Below are 17,708 nucleotides of genomic sequence, written 5' to 3'. Positions count from 1 at the left end.
AAGAGCATTCTCTCATTAAAACTTACAGGAAGTTATTTTGTCTTGCATTTCAGGGATGCCCTAGACCAAACTCTGCATGCACCAAGCACTTAGCTGTTGGGCTGGGGTTTGGGAAAAGTTATAATGATTCACTTAATAAAAAAATTGTCTCAGAACACATTCATTGTACAGTCATAGTGCATAGAAGTTCCACTACCCTTTCTTTCTCCACTAGGACCCTGCATCAAAGACTGTGGTGCACCAGAGATGAGCCATGCAATGGTGCCACAAGCAACGGGATTAACTTCCCATCACAGCCCCTCCCTAAGGTGAGAAAGTTTATAGTCCCAGCTTGTTTTGAACTTGACTGTTTGGCTGAACTTTGAGGTGACTGGGACATGGACCACAAACTCCCATACCTACAGTCAATACTCCCCAGGAGTGTCATTAGGAACTGAAGATCTCTTACTTGGCTGTGGTAAGCCAGCCTTGCTGAGGGCACTGCAGCATTTACTTACCACTGGGATTTCACCAGTTCTTTTTAAGTTCTTGACAAAGGTGTGAGTAACTGAGGATAGATCAGAAGTGAGTTGTGGCTGCCCCATCCCTGGCAGTGTCCAAGGCCAGGCTGGATGGGGCTCTGAGCCCCCTGGTCTAGTGGAAGGTGTCCCTACCCATGGCAGGAGGGTTGAAACAACATGATCTTCAAGGTCCCTTCCAACCCAAGCCATTCAGTGATACCAGGTGTTCCACAGGTGCAATCTTTCAGCAAAACAATTATTTCACACAGTGCCACTGACAGTCTCCATGAGACTTTTAGCAGCTGAGAGTTAAAGAAATATTCTTGCCCTTCAGATCAAAGGAACTGATTCTGTCAACTCTTCTCAACCAAAGACACTGAACAAGTGCTATAGGCTCTCAAATCAATGTCTATTTACCAGCCTAAGTTCTTTTACCTTGCCCAGTTTCAATCATTGTTCTTCAGTCATCAATGATCTCATCAAGCACCTGGCTGCCCTGAGTTGAACAGCCTTACAGAACAGAATAGGTGCCTGTCACAAACTCCTGGCACTTGCCTTTACAGCTTCCAGAATAACAAATACACTTGTCAGCAAAACTGCACGTTCTCACCTGCTGTGCTGGTACAGCCCCGAGTGTAACCCTGCCTGCCACAGACTGCTCAGTGTAGGAAGCAGTGTCACTCAAGAGGCTTAGAATGCAGTGCAGTTGCTATTTACCTAAAAAACTCACTTGCTACGACCACATTTGCTTAAACATCTTTGATATCCATTTAGATAAAACTGATGAGATAAGCAGTTGGTTCTGTGAACACTGGAGCTACCAATGCCTGGAGTCCCCATAACTTCACATCTCATGGCCAAGTTCTCAGTTTTCTCCCTAGTTGGAGCATATGCCAGCTCTGCTCCTCACATCTTACAGGGTCTCTCTCTTCCAGCCAGCTGCCTCTATTCACGCACTTTGTAAGTACATAATCATCTTTAAGGCTTCTATCCCTTCCCTCAAATTGGGTGGAAACCTGCCAGTGGGTTCAGAAGCAGCTGACTGCTTGTGTCTCTGAAATTTGGCTGAAGAATTGTTATTTACATCTTCTCAGCCTCACTGTGAAACTGCTCTCAGTGTGTTGTATAATTGCCCAAAGGCAAACCCTCCCCCTGCCCAGTGCTGGGGTCACTCTGCAGCCACTCAGCTTTTGCCTCTGCTTGCAGCTCACGCCCCTGTGCCGAGCCTGGCAAGCCACCCAAGAGTCTGACAACTCTGCTAAACCAACTTCTAAACTGACACAACTTAGAAATTTAGACAAGAGACAACAAAACTTGTGAGGGAAGAGTGATTAAATCTATTACAAGGGAATAAAGTTATGACGGGAAACCACAGAGTCCTCTGCGGTTCTCAGCATTATTAGGACTGGGGTTACTGCTTCCTCCTCAACACAATGAAACCATCAAAAATTCAACAACTTGCAACAGCAAGAATTTGACTGTTTTCCACAGCTCAAAAGGTTGTCATTTAAAGTTGCCAATTTTTGTGAGCAGAACAAGAATCTGATTAGTATTGTGACAGTGCTTAAGGCTGCAATGATTTTTTTCCCCATATCTGAAAAAAACCCAAATAAACAGTGAGGCTGCTTTAAAACTGTAGAAAAAAGACCAGAATTTGAAAGGAATAAACTCTTACACCCATATCAGTGGGGCTGAATCACAATTCTTTTGGTCCCTGCCCATATCCTGTCCCCATCCACCTTTAGCCTTCTGGTAAAATTGCTTATGGCAGGAGATCTGATGCACCAGAAGATACAAGTAATGTTTTTTGTAGTCACCAGTCTTTGAGAATTATATTACTCACTTCAAAAGCTGTCAGAGAAATATGTTTACAGGAATGCAAATTCTCACTATTTGAAACATCAGAGAGAGAGAAAAACTTCATTAATAGCACTCACTTGCAACACACACAAGATGAAACAAGAACACTAGAGGAGCAATACCAGTGCATTACCACTGGCTGGTGTTGGTCTGACACATTCTTTCTCCTTCAGTCACTGACTCCAAAAGTCCCCAAGACACCAAAGGAGTATTTGATGGTATCGCTTCTAAAAGTTCTTCCAAACAATGCCTGAAGATTTTCAACCCAGACTTTTTCTGTTTTAAAGACCTCTATTGTCTCTTGTACAGCCCTTGCCCATTTAGCCACCCCTCACATGCCAAACCCTGCTCCTGCACGTCATACTGCTCTGTACCCTTTCAGGATGGGAGAACCAGAAGTGTAGCTGCTATCCCAGATGGCTTTTATATAAGAATACAATTTTTTTCTTTAAGCTGTTCCAATAAAAACTTTCCTGTTTGCACCAAATGCAAAACAACAGGTTCACAGCTCAGCCTCTCCGGGCTGTTACAACGAGAAGCCGACTTTAGAAATGGCTACAATGGGAACTCTGAGTAAATATCTTGGAGAACACAAATTCCCAGCCCATGACATGGGCCAGCACTTACAATGAATCATCACACAAACACTACAGAGAAGATTTTGGTTTCTCCATCTTCCTACAAGAGTTTTGTTCAATGTACTTTTTCCTCAGCTTTAAAAAGATAGAATGTATCTCTAAGTGATAATTTTCACACTTGCCTTTTTATCACAGATTAACTGCCTTTGCCTTTCAGCTCTCTCTGCAGATGTTTGATCATTAACAGAAGTGCAACATACCAAATTCTGGAACTTCCCTAGAAGCTTTCCTATTCCTTAAGTCACCAGGAAAAAACTACATAACCTAGTAAAAAAGAATGGTCATCTTTAAACCCACACATATTTTACAGGCTTGACAGAAAAAAACAGAAAAAAGAACGTTTGAATATCTGAATCACTACACTTCATGTTTCTTCTTGGATAAATCCTGTACAAATCTACCTACAAACATTTCACTCTACCCACACATCTGAAACTCTGATCCAGCTGCAAACCATCATCATCGAACCTGGCCCCAACAAACTCCAACTTATTTCTCCTTAAACCATGAGGGTTTTTAAGAACTCTACGAATTGGGTTTCGTTCTCATCACTGTATCCCTCAAGTGACTAAAGTGCTTTACTCCACAAGAGGCATTAACCAAGGAAGAAGGACAAAGTGCTGCTCCCAAGATCTTGGAAAGCAGCATAACCAAAACATGTGACAGGGCCAATCCCCTGACCCTGAAGCCCTCTGGGTCTCACACCCAAACAATTCTGTCAGTAGCACATCATGCACACTGTACGAACCAAAAAAGATTCTGCACTATCAAGTTTTGATATGAAAGCCAAGTGCATATTTTAGGTGTTTTTACTGTCAACATCCCACTGGCCCAGGATAATAACTTTTTATACAAGTCATTTGATATTTAAAAAAATAACCAGCAAATACCTCTTACTTTGCAACGATTTGTCAAGGGGAAGAACTGACTGTTTACCATTTGACAAGGTTAACAGTCAGATTAGAACATTAGGTCTCGATATTTCGAGACCAAAAATCACCCTTTCATTCTACAAAAAAAGAGCAGTTACTAATAAAGTCAGTCAATGCATTTTCCATTGCCTTGAGGTGGAAGGGAATACTGCATCACCAGTCAGGCACAACACTACTCACACAATTAAGTTGTTGTTCTTAAAATAATCTCTCTAGCTTCAAAGTTAAAAAAGCTTAAGTGTTCGGGTTTTCTTGCTGAGGGAGGGCAGCATGTGCAAAATAAAGCACTAAGCAGAGAGTAGCAAAACACTTCTCTTTAGAAGGGAGAAATACCCGTGGGGAGAACAAGACATATTCCCTCTGAAAAGCAGATTTTAAAATATTTGCATCGAAAATCAAAGCAAGGGATAAACGAAACTTAGAGCAGATGCTAAGCGGATGATTTGCATGCACCTACCTACGCGCCCCCGAAACTCCGTCCGCACGGACACAGCAAACAGCTCTGCCTCCCAAACACTGCGAGCTGCTCACACCTCAAACAGCTCGGCACTACCTGCACCGGCATTTCCTGCTCCAGCCGCTTCGGGCAGCGCTCCCGCGGGACTCCTGCGCCGGTGGGCACTGAGCGCCGCGTTAAACATTAACCGGGGCTCGCAGGGTGCCCCCCTACACAACGCGCGGGGCCGGCGCTGACCCCCTCCCACGCAGCGCCGGCAGGGATTTAACCCCGCACGAACCTCCGGCCGCCAGGAGGAGAAGGAAAAGAAGGAGGTGGGAAAGAAGGAGGTCCCGTTCCCCGTCCCACCTGCGCAGCGCCGCTGCCTCGCCCGCCGGGACCGGGACCGGGACGGGGCCACGACCCTGCCCGACCGCCGGCTCTTCCCGGGCTCTCCCCCTGCCCACTCCGGCTCTTCCCGGGCTCTCCCCCTGCCCACTCCGGCTCTTCTCAGGCTCTCCCCCTGCCCACCCTGGCTCTTCCCGGGATCTCTCCCTGCCCACCCTGGCTCTTCCCGGGATCTCTCCCTGCCCACCCTGGCTCTTCCCGGGATCTCTCCCTGCCCACCCTGGCTCTTCCCGGGATCTCTCCCTGCCCACCCTGGCTCTCTCCCTTCCCACCCCGGCTCCCCCCTTGTCAGACCCGTGCCCACTCTGGGTTTCCCCGGGCTCTCCCCGTGCCCACCCGGCACTCCCGGCGGTCCCGGTGCCCACCCCGCTCACCCCCGGCTCTCCCCCTGCCCACCCCCGGCTGTCCCGGTGCCCACTCCGCTCACCCCCGGCTGTCCCGGTGCCCACTCCGCTCACCCCCGGCTCTCCCCGTGCCCACTCCGCTCACCCCCGGCTCTCCCCGTGCCCACTCCGCTCACCCCCGGCTCTCCCCGTGCCCACTCCGCTCACCCCCGGCTCTCCCCGTGCCCATTCCGCTCACCCCCGGCTCTCCCCGTGCCCACTCCGCTCACCCCCGGCTCTCCCCGTGCCCACTCCGCTCACCCCCGGCTCTCCCCGTGCCCACTCCGCTCACCCCGGCTCTCCTCACGCAGCTCCTCTCCCGCCCCCTCTCGGCGGCTGCTCCGGGCTCGGCCCCGCCCTCGCGACAACTTTTGCTTCCCCCGCTTCCCGCTCCTCCTTCCCGCTTCCCCCCTCGCCTCCTCCCACCGCGCCTTCCCGCGGCCTGGCGCCGCCGCGCCTGCGCAGTGCGCGCGCTCTGCCGGGCCGGTATCCCGGATATTCCCGAACCAGGAGGAGGGAGGGACAGGCGGGACCCAGCGCGCGTGCGCGGGGCGGGCGCGGGAAAGGTGCGCGGGGTCTGGGGGTCCCTGAGGGGCCGCGATGGCGCCTGAGGCGGCGGGGCCAGAGCGGGTCCCGTCGGGCCGGGAGCGGGTCCGATCGGGCTCGCTGAGGCTGCCGAGGCACAGCCGCGGCGAGGTAAGGCGCTGCCGCTGCCCCCGCCGTGTCTCTGTGCGAGGGCACGGCCGCCCGAGGTTCGAGGTGTGAGGCGGCAGCGGGTGCACCTCAGGCACGCAGGTCTGGAGTCAACGGCCCGCTAAAACCAGCGCGGCGGAGGCTGCTTTTCCAGCAATTGTGTTCCAGGATATCGGGCTTTCCTTAAGATGCCAGGAAAAAGCACTTTCACGGAGTGGCAGCTGGAGCCAGGGCAGCTTGTGGGCCAGCCCCCAATACGAGTAATTGTTAACACCTCGGAGTTGCACTTGTCTTCCATGTTGGCCAGAAAGATCCTCTGTTATTGTTTTATTATATCACCTGCCTGAGGGTCACTGCCCCGAAGTCATGTTCCCTATGATTTTTATCTGCTCTATTATTTTGGCCAGGGAGGGGTGTTTCCTTTTGCTATTTGTGAAAGGAATTCAGTATTGGTGAACGCTCATGTTTCTAGTTGCTCGAGCACCTTTAATATTTCACTATTATGACCATCTTCCTGGATAAACATGGAGATTTCATTAACATATTTCTAGACTAGGAATGATACTTTGAGTGTTACCACACCCAACAGTGCTTGGCGCACATTGCTGGATACAACTTCTTGTATTCTCTCTCTTCCAATTGCCTTTTTTATCGTTTTCCAGGATTGGAAAAGTACTTCTCTGTGTAAGGGCATGTTCAGTTTTCCAACAGCATCTTCTGCAATAGTACATTAAATAATTTCCCTGTAAATTTCCCTTCCTGCACCTACTTTAGGTCCTCCAAATTGCAGAGTGACTGTGTGGAACAAAAGGCACTGCACCAGTTTAGTTCACTGCCTTATATAAATGTTACACTTGTGTTGTTTTTGCATCCATTTTCTTTAAAAAATTATATTTGGTCAGATTATTTTGGCTAATGTTTTTTCCATTATATCACTAATGGAAAAAGCTCTCTGGCAAAGTCAGTTTTCTGAGCTTCACTCTCCAACATTTTTCATCAAATGGCCAAATTTTTACTTCAACAAAACCCCCAAATTTGGGACATTATTTACATTTTCTTGTGTGTGTGTGTGTGTGTGTGTGTATGTATATATGTGTATATATACATATATGTGTGTGTCTATATGTGTATATATATATGACCATCTTGTTCAGGGATCTGTGTAGTCCTCACAAATTGGAATTACTTCATACAGGATTTGTATAAAATCTTTTTTTTTCTTGAGCCTTTTGAATGTCATGGCCAGTAACTGACATAGATATACTTTTTAATTTTTAGCAGATACCTTATTTCCTTACCTCTAATTTTCCTAAATTTTTCCTAGATTCTGTAATTTTAGAAAGGAGTTGAATATCTTGTTCTCTCATTGCCCTAAGATTTATACAGTATATTGACACAATGAGTATTCTTAGGGTTTGTGTAGTTCTCAGCTGTTTATTGATAAGTGTTGGAATTTCTAATTCTCACCAGAAATTTTAAGGTAAAACCAAGTTAATAGTTATTATATTAACATTAGCATTAAAAATCTAATTATGTGTCAGTGCATCACATTATTGTATATTTATAGAAAGCATTCCATGTTGTTTTGGTTGGTTCAGTCCTTGATCCCTGCATTACTTCTTTGCAAAGCCAGTCAAGCAAAGGCATCTGTGTATCCCAAAGTGGGATTATGACCTCATTCTGATTATGACCTCACTTTGATATTTTTGCTTCTCCCTGAACTCTGCTTTCTTGTTTCCCTCTGCCCTTTCCTCAGCAGGGATTTGTTTGTCACCACTCGTCTTCACAAGTCCCTCAGGATTTATATCGGTTTCTTCTGTTCCTTTTTTCTCAGAGTAAGTGTAGTCTGTGAGCTTTAATTATGGTGTATTTTAAGATTCCCTGGCAGTGAATCTTGACAGAGTCTTGCACACAGTTCAGGCAGTGAATGCCACAGGTGCAGCACAGGAAGCCCTAAATGAGGCAGCAGAAGAACTTTAAAATTAGAATAAATGGTGCAAGTACAAAACAATGCTACGAGGGCAGATGATTTCCTGTTGCACCTTGTGTCAGTACTGGATATGTGCTGGGCATGATGCAGAGGGGCAAAAAATGTTTCTGTGGGTTCATTACTGATGTTTATGCAAAGTTTGGTGCTATTAGTAACACAGCTGGTTAAACTGGAGCCCTGAGAGTTGGAAAGGTGTTAAACTCGCAGGAGGGGGCTGAGGGGAGGCGTTCAGGGAGTGACACAAAACACAGAGCTGACCATACCCAGGTCCTCAAGCACCTCCAGGGCATTGGGGTTTTGTCCATTTCAGGTTAAAACACATTTATGCATAGTTAAGTGCCAAAAGAAAAATCTTAACATAGTTGGGAGACATCAAAAGGTTTAAAAGTAATTGCATTAAATATTTTTTCTGGAAGCTGCGGGTATCATACATCGTTTTCATCGATCTGTTTCACAGCTGCACACAAAAGGGTTTATTTTTGTGTGACAGTTTTCCTGTTCCAATGTCATCTATACTGCTGTTGCCACTGGCTGGTCTGTAAATAAATTCTGATTCCTTTCTCTGAAATAATTTTATTGTGTGTTTATATATGTATATATATACATGGAGTGATTCTATGAACACTTTCATACCTGTGGCTGTACTGAAACGCCTGTTCTTCCTTTTCTTTTGTGTTTCTTCCTAATGCTTAGAACATGTTTGCAACAAGCTTTTCAATCAACTGCTATCTCCTTCATGTTCTAATGTTTATTAAAAAAATTATGTCTGCTTCAAATCTTCTCATATTGGAGGGGTAGAAGAATAACTTTTGAGGGTTTTTAAAAAGTTAACAATGTCTTATTGAGTCATTGATTTTGTGATTGTTACTCTTGTTCTTGCTCTTTCTTCTTCCTTGTGAGCTCTTAATCATGTGGAATCCACTTGGTATACTTAGCAAGAACAGTGTCTGTTCTTACTGGGGGATTCTGCAAAAAGTAAATCAGCACTTTATGTGTAGGGTCTGAGGCAGAAAATTCCACAGGCTAATGCAGAATTTAAGGTGTGGTTTATTAGTTACATCTCTTTTTTTAAAGTCTTTTCTCTACATTTAATTCAGCACTACACATTATCCTGCCTGTTGTGTTCAGTCTGTTTTACTGTCATAAAGAATGTTCTGTGATCAAGTACCATTTAGCACTGTCTTTAAGATACTTGGGAGACATTGCCATTTAATCTGAAAAACATTTAATTCCAGTGGCTGTCATGTTTTTTGTGAAGTGAATGCTGAGTCTGAGGAAAGCATTGGAGACTGTGCTGCTCTTCTCAGAAATAAAATGGGTGAAGAAAATCATTCTTCTGGAGGAAAATGTAATTGGAATGATATCAAGGAAAGTGGGCCCTTTTCTGCACAGGCTGTGGCAGGATAAAGTTTCATTAGGAAAGGTAAGGGTTACTTAAGAGTGTGTGATTTTCCATGTTCTCTAAGCCTTTGGGGTATTGTCAGATCATATGTTTAAACTTTTCTGCCTGGAGAAGAGGAAAAAAAATCCTTCAAATTCCAAGATATTCTCGTACTTACTCATCTTTTTCAGTGTGAGGTAGGACACAGAGCTCTGCTTAATACTGCAAGAGTTACCCATAATGAGGAAAACACACTGGGAGGAAGGAAGGCCATAAAGGAGGAAAAGAACCAGAGAAAAAGTAAATAGTATTTTTATTATTTGGGACAGAAAATAATCATATGCATTTGCTAGAGGGACTGAGGGGAACCCTAACAACACATTAATGCAAGTTCTCAGCTGTATTGCCACAAAAGGATCCAAGGCAAGAGCAGAACAAGTGGAAAATGCCTGCAGCTTTCAGCAAGTGCTGGGGGCACATTATTTCATGGCTAACTTTACCAACTACATTCCAGTGCTCAAACCTCCCCTACCATGTGTACCCATACCCCCAACTTTTCCTTCTGAACATACTCCAGCAGGGTTTGCCTCGTGTAGTCTGTAGCAAGCAGTCGCATGAAGCTTAGTCATCTGATTGATCTCATTGCCACATCCTGTATAGAGTCTAAAATTTATACATGTAAATTGGGGACATAAGAGGCCATGGATGAAAGAAGGAGAAAATTGATCCTGTCTGAAAAAAGAATCACTGTGCTTTTGTCATCTTAAAAGCTCCAAGTAAGGTTTTAGAAGTATTGAGGTTGTAAGTGTTGGTTTATTTTAGCTAGGTTAAAAAAATCCTATAATTTCTGTTCAAGTTTCTTCTTCTTCCTTCTCTCAGCTGTAGACACTTCCATAGAGCATAACCACAATTTTTAAAGTTTTTTCCAGTAGGTGCAGGAATAAACACAATAGATTTTGCTCTTATTTGTACATTGTACATCAGCCTGACTATACATTTTTTTCACGGTAGTTTTCAAGTGTTAAAGTATTCAGTGGGGTGGCAAAAGCAATTCCATTGAAGTCATCTAGAATTTCACCCTAAGAAAAAGAAACAGGGGTTTGCATTCTCTGCAGACTTGTGGATGATGATGGGCCAGGATCAAGGGCTCTGTGTGCTCGATTGTGTTCACTCTTTAGGAACAAGGAAAAGGGTGGGGGTTGCGTAAGTCTTGCAAATGAATATTTTTCCTCTTGGATAATCCAGTTTCCAGTCCAATAATCTACTTCTGTGGAACAACAATACAACTGAAATCCTTTCCTATTTTAGGCTGTTCTGTGTTTAAAGTTAGTTGCTGGAACAGTAAAAGTGAGAAAATTCAATGCATGTAGATGTATGTGAAATCCCTGTTTGAAATTGTGTCCTCTTCTGGGTGCTCTTGCATAAATGAAGTTTTTATATTGATCTTTGTGTTGCATCAGTCTTGGACAACCTTTTCAAGTTTCCAGGTCTCATTTATTGCTTCCTCTTAGGATGTCTGCAACAGAAAAGGAAAAGAAAGGCAAAGAGGTTTGGATTCACACAGACACCTTCTGTGGCTAAGCTGAACTTTGAGGTGAAATCCAACATGAAGTAAAAGGAAGAAAAAAGAGCAATATTTAGTGAGTATAAAATTAGGAGTAACACAGTGGCTAACAGTGTATAATACATTCTCTGTCTCAATAGAAGTCAAAAATAAATACTTCAGATAATAGAATTCAAAAAATGTTAGTAAAGGTTTGAAAACTTTTTTGTCCTGTGTGAGAAACTGAACATTGTTTCTTTTAAAAGACATGATTTGAGTCCACACCTCACACTCCTCAGTCTATATACAAAATAAAATTTAACATGATTGTGTTATAGAATAGGTTGATAAAAAAGTGTTTTGTTAAGTGTTTTAGTGTTCTCAGTACTCATTGAGTTTGAGGATTTTTCTTTTTTAATCCTTTCTGAAGTTTTCAGAGCTCCTAGAATATAGTCTATGGTGTAATATAGAAATCTGTAACTCCACTTCTACTCACAGGAGCTACTCTGCAAGAGTAAATTTGATATGTGTGCCTGTAAAATATACAAAATTTAAAACTCAGTAATCAAAGAACATGATGTCTTCTTAGAAAAAAACCCAAAAATAATGTGGAAGTAAATAGAATAAAACATTTTTTCTCATGAATAGATCACACCAGAGTTGTCTGCTTTCTTTCTGTGATACAGTAACTGCTTTTCTAGACAAACAAATTTGGTAAACTGGAGGAGAGGGGAATCTTTAGGGTAAGTGTCAGATGAAAAGGTGGCAGTATGTTCTGCTGAGTGGCAGAAGGAAGTTGTTGGAGCTCTGTCCAATAACTGATACGGAAACTGGTGGGGTTCATGTTTTCATTAGTGATCTTGGCACAAAAAGTAGAACTTGCTGCTGAACTTTGTTGACATCACAAAGTTGGGAAACACTCCCTGTAGGGTGACATTATACTGGAATAATTGGGTGACCTTGAGGAATGAAGAAATAAAATGGGATACTACGGAATAACAGAGTACAAGGCCGTGTGTTAGGGCGTAGTAGGAAAGGCTCTGTGATACAAGCTCAAAGCTTGTCAGGTGGAAGATGAGAGAATTTCAAGGAACTGGGTGTACAAGCCAAAGACAGTGTGAGGCACTGATTTGATGCTGCTGTGGAGAATGTGAATTCAGTCCTACAGAACTTCAGCCCCATTACTCTTATAGGGGTAAAGCAGCACTAAAGACAGTGTTGTACCTGTGGCTGGTGAGGCTTTAAACTGACCACACTTTGGGAAAGTCACATGCAAGAAATTGGACTTAGGAGAGTGGTAATAATTTTTTTAAATCCTTACTGAAAGAGAGGAGTGAACAAGAGGCTAAAAGAACTTGAACTGATTATTTTAGACAATTGAAGCATTACAGACTTTGCAGTCTTTGAATATACTGTTTGAAGCAAATGTGGCAAGAAAGGAAGCTTGTTTTAATGAAAAAAAGTTAAGAAACTGGGTATGAACAATTTTAAATTGGAAATTAGAGGAAGTTTTTTAACTGTCGAAGTCTCTAAACATTGCTAAAGAGAAAATGTCGTGTGCAAGGGGCACATTATAGAATGGCACTGTCTATCTCATGGAGCCCTAGAGTTACAGGCCTGCTTCACAGCTTCTTTCCCACTGATGCTTCCCATTTTCATGTTTTCCTTTCTCTCTACTTATTTTTTAAGCCATATCTGAAAGAATGATAAAGTAACATGTTAAATATATGGAGACTCTTAACCGTGTATAGTGTCACTTTCTTTTCAGCAGTGATCCATTAATGAAATGGATTTGTATCACTGCACTACCCAGCTAGAAAATAAGCACTTCCATTTTAGTTCAGTAGTGCTTGCTGTAACTGCTCAGCTTGCTCTTTTCCTTCCTATTTGAACAGCATGTTCTTGTTTTTATTCTTGCCAGCAAAGAGTCAAAATGTTCTCATTAAGAACTCGAGGAGTGACATATTGCTGGAATTCACTGCCAGGATCAAGCCTTACTTGGCTTCTTGACGTACAGTAGGCCGGCCTAGGAAGAGCCTGTCATGCCTCAAATGTTTGTTTATAATCGTTTGTAGTTATCTTGCAGAGTCATCTTTCAGTAATCCTGAGCGTAATGACTGCAGCAACTACTGTTTCAAGTTACTCTTTGCCTACATTCAGTAACTTGGCTGTGCAGGGAAACTTTTCAAAGGAAAAGGAAGCAGTGATACACTCGGCTGCTGCAAGGCTGCCAGCCCTCCCTCTGCGGGGATTGGGGGCCTCCTGGCACCCCAGAGCTCCTCAACACTTGAAGCTTTTTATTATTTTTCTCTTTTTTGTCGGAAGAAGCTTGTCCAGATGTCCTTCAGAACTCCAGAGCAGTCCAGTCCTGAGTTGCACCTTCCACACAAAGCAGCCTGAGGGCATTCCTGTGTTAATGAGTACAGCCAGCTCTGAACTGGCAAAGTTCAAGCTGTTCTTTGTACAAACACCACCGAGTATTTTAATCTCCATTTGCTTTTGAAAGAAAAGTTGGCTCACAATGCCGAGGCTTATTTTCACCCTCGCAGTGATTTATAAATCCTCCACCTCTTGCAAGTGTTACTTAATTTTGTCTCACAATGCCTTTGAGAAGTAGAGGAGTATTGCAAATTCTGGGCCAGGTATTTTGATTGAATAGTCTGTTCTCAGGAAATCCAATTTCCATCTGAAAACAAAAGGTTTGTGAATTATTCTTGAATTTAGTTTATAGTTTTGGCCAAAAATAATGGTAAAGAAATTACTTGGACTTTTTAATATCTAAAGTTACATTTTTGTTTTAAAAAGTCAGATACTGATTTGTTGATTCTTTTGTCAGATAGAATCTGCCCACTGTCAATGAAATCCATTATTTCAACTAAAACGAAAGTAGAATGTTATTCCACTACTAGTTATTCCACTACTAGTTATTCCACTACTAGTGCTTCTTTGTTTTGTTTTACATTATACCCTGCAATATTATGTATGTACTCATGTAAACCTATTTTTAACTTTATTTATTTTTACTATGAGCTTTCTTCATTAAAATGAAAAAACAAGAAACAAAACAAACCAAGAACAGGAGAAAAACAACACAGGCAATCAATAAGAAAATCCTTTCTACAGCCTGCATTAGTATTTCCATTTTTTTAATTGAAAAACCGAGGAGCAAATTTTGTATGTTGTGTTCTAAAGCAGTCTGTGATGGAACCTGGTACCAAGCTTGGATTCTTCAGACACCTTTCTCTCAAGACTCTTCTTGTGTTCTGATCAGTAAAGTGAAACTTCCTCATTTATTAAACCTTGTATAAAAACCATAACTGACTGAAAGATCCCTTTGGTAAGCTGGGAGCTGGTGTGTCCATAACATGCAGAACGTGGTGAGTGTGGGTGTGGGAGGGTGAGGTCTCTGCACAGGACCAGGAGTCCTGCCAGAGGCGGAGCTGAGCTCAGGCTTTGTGTTCCCTGCAGCGCCCACAGGCTGTGAGGGAGGACTGAGTTAACCCCAGCTCTCTCTAGTTCTGGCTCACAGTGAAGTGTTCTCACTCACATGTGGAAATTGGCTTTCCTCTGACTCTTCCCATTATGGATATTTTGGTGTAAATTAATAAACTTTGCTACTAATGGCACATGCTGGAATTGACATGCTACTTTAACACACGATTTTTGGCAGACAGGCAGAAAATATTTCACAGGACTGCCAAATCCTTCTGCTGATCTTTGACAGTGCCCAGTAGAAGAAATTCAGAGGAAGAAATGATGATCTTCCTCACACAACTTCCTGTTTTCCAGGTCCACATCACATATTGGCCATTATCCATAATAGACATAGCTATCACTATCAATTAGTTTATTCCTGTTTTGGAGTTATTAATATTTTGTGACACACAGCATTCTATAGGCTCAGCATCCACAACTAGGCCTTTCTTCAAAAATTATTTATTCCGTTCATTTTAAAGTCGGTTCCTTACCATTTTATTAAGAGTCAGTTTGTTCCTGTGTTATTGTTCCCTCCTCATCTTTTCCATACCATTTGTGGAGACCTCTGTCATAACTTCCTTTATTTGTGTTGGGATAGTTTAGTTGCTGTGTCCTTGCAGTGAAGTTTTATTTGTCTTTTTCTTTTCTGAGTCTCCTCTATTCTACTCTTAAACCTTGGTAACTCTTTTTTGGAGACAAGGCTTAGAGCTCTGTACTGGTTTTTACTTACTCTGAATACTCAGTCTCTGCAGGCTCCTTAAAATCATGTATTATTTCCTTGAAAGGATTTTACCTTTTCAGCTGATTTTTAATTTCCTTGCAATAATTTTTATGGAATTTTTGTTTCTTAAACCATATCAGTGTTCTGACTGCATTTGGTAACTATTTTTGATCATCTATATCCCAACACCCAGTTACATAACACACTCTGTGGCAAACACACTATTTATAAATCATTTAGATCACTTTTTATTTGTTTTTGAACAGTTTGTAGCCTCTGGGAATAATGAAGGAGGCAGCACTACGTGCCTTGTCAACCCTGTGGGGAATCTTCTGGTGTTTCTGTCTAGACTGCTTATCATTTATGGACCCTGCAATGAGGAATTCTAATCTAACTTCCATGTTCTAAGGCATTATTAAGGTTGTGGCACTTCACCCTACACATAGTGCAAAATGAACTATATGTGTATTTGGGCCCAGCTCTGTAATTCAAAATATTAATTCTGATGCTGAACACACAGTAGCTTTGGTAGTGACAGAAAATTTGATTACAAATACATGTTTGAGATGAAGTGGATGTGACCTCTCTCCGCACAGAGGTCAGTGCCAAAACCTTTGTTTGATTCCATTGGTATCAGAATTCTGTCTCCAATGTGTTTTTCCTGCTTCTGATAGAGACAATGTGTATTAAATTAATTTAAACACAGGGGTACTTGGAGACAATAGAATAATGATTTATTTCCACATTTGCCAGTTGCATGGATTATGCAGGAGGGAAAGCAGCCAAGACATGCTGACATATTTAAGATCTCTAAGAAGGGAGCAGGCAGTTAAAAAAATTTAATCTCCAGTGCAGACAGTACAGGCCATGAACCCTGAGTTTTCACGTCAAAAGAGGTTTAAGGTGCATCTGTTTTAAAAAACCTTTCTGTTCATGGAGCTATTTTGAATTGTGCTTCTCTTATTTGGTTTTGACATGCTGTGGTCACAGAGGATTTTGTACAGACTGGGAAACAGCAGATCTGTTTCCTCAATTCACCACATTTTTAGTGAAAACATTTGAATGAATGTTTGAGTTCCCTTTATATTGCTACAATGGGTACCTCAATGTAAGTAAAAGTGAGGCAAACAAAGGGAACAAAGACTTCTAGAAATTTTTTACTGTATATTTATTCTCACCACACTTGTGCCTTTTCTTCATAGTGCCTTTCTCTTTTGGAGGCAAATCTGAGTGTCTTGTGATAAAATGTATGTGATGTTATAAGCACATTTTCTGAAATGCTGATCTGCTTGGGATTGTTTCTCTGTCTGTAAAGCTGTTGCTTGGCTGTTTTTCCATTTAATCTATCCTTGCAACTGTATTTTTTACAGCTAAAAGAAGCCTTTAGAAGCACCACTGAAAATTTAGAAATATGTATTTGATCTTTGCACAACTCTAACTAAAGAAACCTTTATTCTCTCACTTCAGAGCCACCTCTTTGTCTACAAAAATTAATACAAATATTGACCCCTGAAGGTCTTTGTCATTAGTTACCCAAATGTAGGTTTTCCTTCTGGTTATGGGATACATGAAAATACCTGACAAAATAAATGCAGGTGCTAAACCCCTCTGAAGAGAGACCTTCCTTTGTGGCAAAGGAGTTGAGTTCTGGCAAAGAGATTTATTTATTGCAGTGGGACTTGCACAATAGGAGAACATCCTGGTGCAGCCAGGGAACATTCCTGGACACTGGCACTGGATCCTCTGTGCTGTTGAGTGCTTTGCACATTGCACAGCCCTCCTGCAGCCAACTGTGCTCGCCCAAACACTTCCCAGGCACGGGTCAGGAGTTTAGCCAGTGGATCCATGGACAAATGGGAAACTAAAATTTGCATTGCTCTTCACTAGTTCTTTTTTAGCCTTGAAGAATTAAAGCTTTTGTTATTGTGCATATAATTGTGGTACAATGAGCACAGTTAAGGTCCCCAAACTAATCCCTTGCTAGGAAAGTGTTCTCAGTCAATAAGATTGCTCTTTTTCTTTTTCTTTTTTTCTTTTTTTTTTGTTTCTCTGATTTCATAACTTTGTTCAGGACCTGTACATTTGTTTGTGCACGTTGTGTGACAAAGTAAATTAAACAGCTGGCAGAAATTCCTTTGCCAACTACCTGCCTTGAAATCACATATGACAAACACTACACATGTATTTATAAAACATTGTAACTTGCCATTGTATCAAGAGCAAGAAGTCCCTCACGCTTTTGTCCCAGTAGACACTGTGGCTATAGGGGAAAATGAAATTTCTTTCTAGTAAGAAAAGCATTTGTGGTGATACTACTTTGGTATGTTTGAACACAACCAGTCATTGCTGGGCTTTTTAGTCCTGATGAATACAAACATTCTGGACATCCAGGAAATACCTCTGTACTTTCTCATAGCACTGCGTAATCCTTGTCATTGCCAGATTTACTGTATTTTCTGTAAACAAACCCAGGTGACACAGGTATTGACATCCATCATAAAAGCTGGGTAAGATCAGGAAGGAGGAAAATGGCCTGAACTTGCTGTCCCTGAACTAATGACACAGTTCTTAACTTTGGCCACAAGCAGGCTTGGGAAAGAAGGCTGATTTGTCAGAGTTTGCCTCGAGCAGATGGGACTTGGGGTGCATTGAGTGCAGAGTTGTTGAATGGCTTGGTTGTTTTACCAAAATGACCAAACCTATCAGGCCAAGTCCCTTGACAGTGGTGCCACTTTTTTTTTCTTAG

The 17,708-nt window shown here is 42.4% G+C and overlaps 1 protein-coding gene and 1 long non-coding RNA gene across 10 annotated transcripts in view; one reads left to right on the top strand and one right to left on the bottom strand.

The window, feature by feature from the left end:
* Positions 1-5,534, bottom strand: part of USP53 (ubiquitin specific peptidase 53) — a 29,930-nt gene extending 24,396 nt beyond the window's left edge. Inside the window, exon 1 of one of the 7 annotated variants that reach the window (XM_071555478.1) lies at positions 5,450-5,534. The gene's annotated coding sequence lies outside the window, so the exon portion shown is untranslated. The other 6 variants (XM_071555479.1, XM_071555481.1, XM_071555482.1 and 3 more) reach the window with 6 other exon arrangements.
* A 199-nt stretch (positions 5,535-5,733) lies between these two features.
* LOC139672056 (uncharacterized) lies at positions 5,734-11,418 on the top strand. 3 transcript variants are annotated; one of them, XR_011697853.1, is made up of 4 exons: positions 7,420-7,685; positions 9,076-9,263; positions 9,413-9,521; positions 10,733-11,418. It is a non-coding gene; the product is annotated as an uncharacterized lncRNA (long non-coding RNA). The 3 variants fall into 3 exon arrangements; XR_011697854.1 differs by lacking the exons at positions 7,420-7,685; positions 9,413-9,521 and adding an exon at positions 5,734-5,853; XR_011697852.1 differs by lacking the exon at positions 9,413-9,521.
* Positions 11,419-17,708: the final 6,290 nt, after the last annotated feature.

The sequence above is a fragment of the Pithys albifrons genome, chromosome 5 (genome assembly GCF_047495875.1).
Source record: "Pithys albifrons albifrons isolate INPA30051 chromosome 5, PitAlb_v1, whole genome shotgun sequence".
Lineage (NCBI taxonomy): Eukaryota > Metazoa > Chordata > Aves > Passeriformes > Thamnophilidae > Pithys > Pithys albifrons.
The sequence above is the reverse complement of the archived record's forward strand: the minus strand, read 5'-3'. Positions and strand labels throughout refer to the sequence as shown.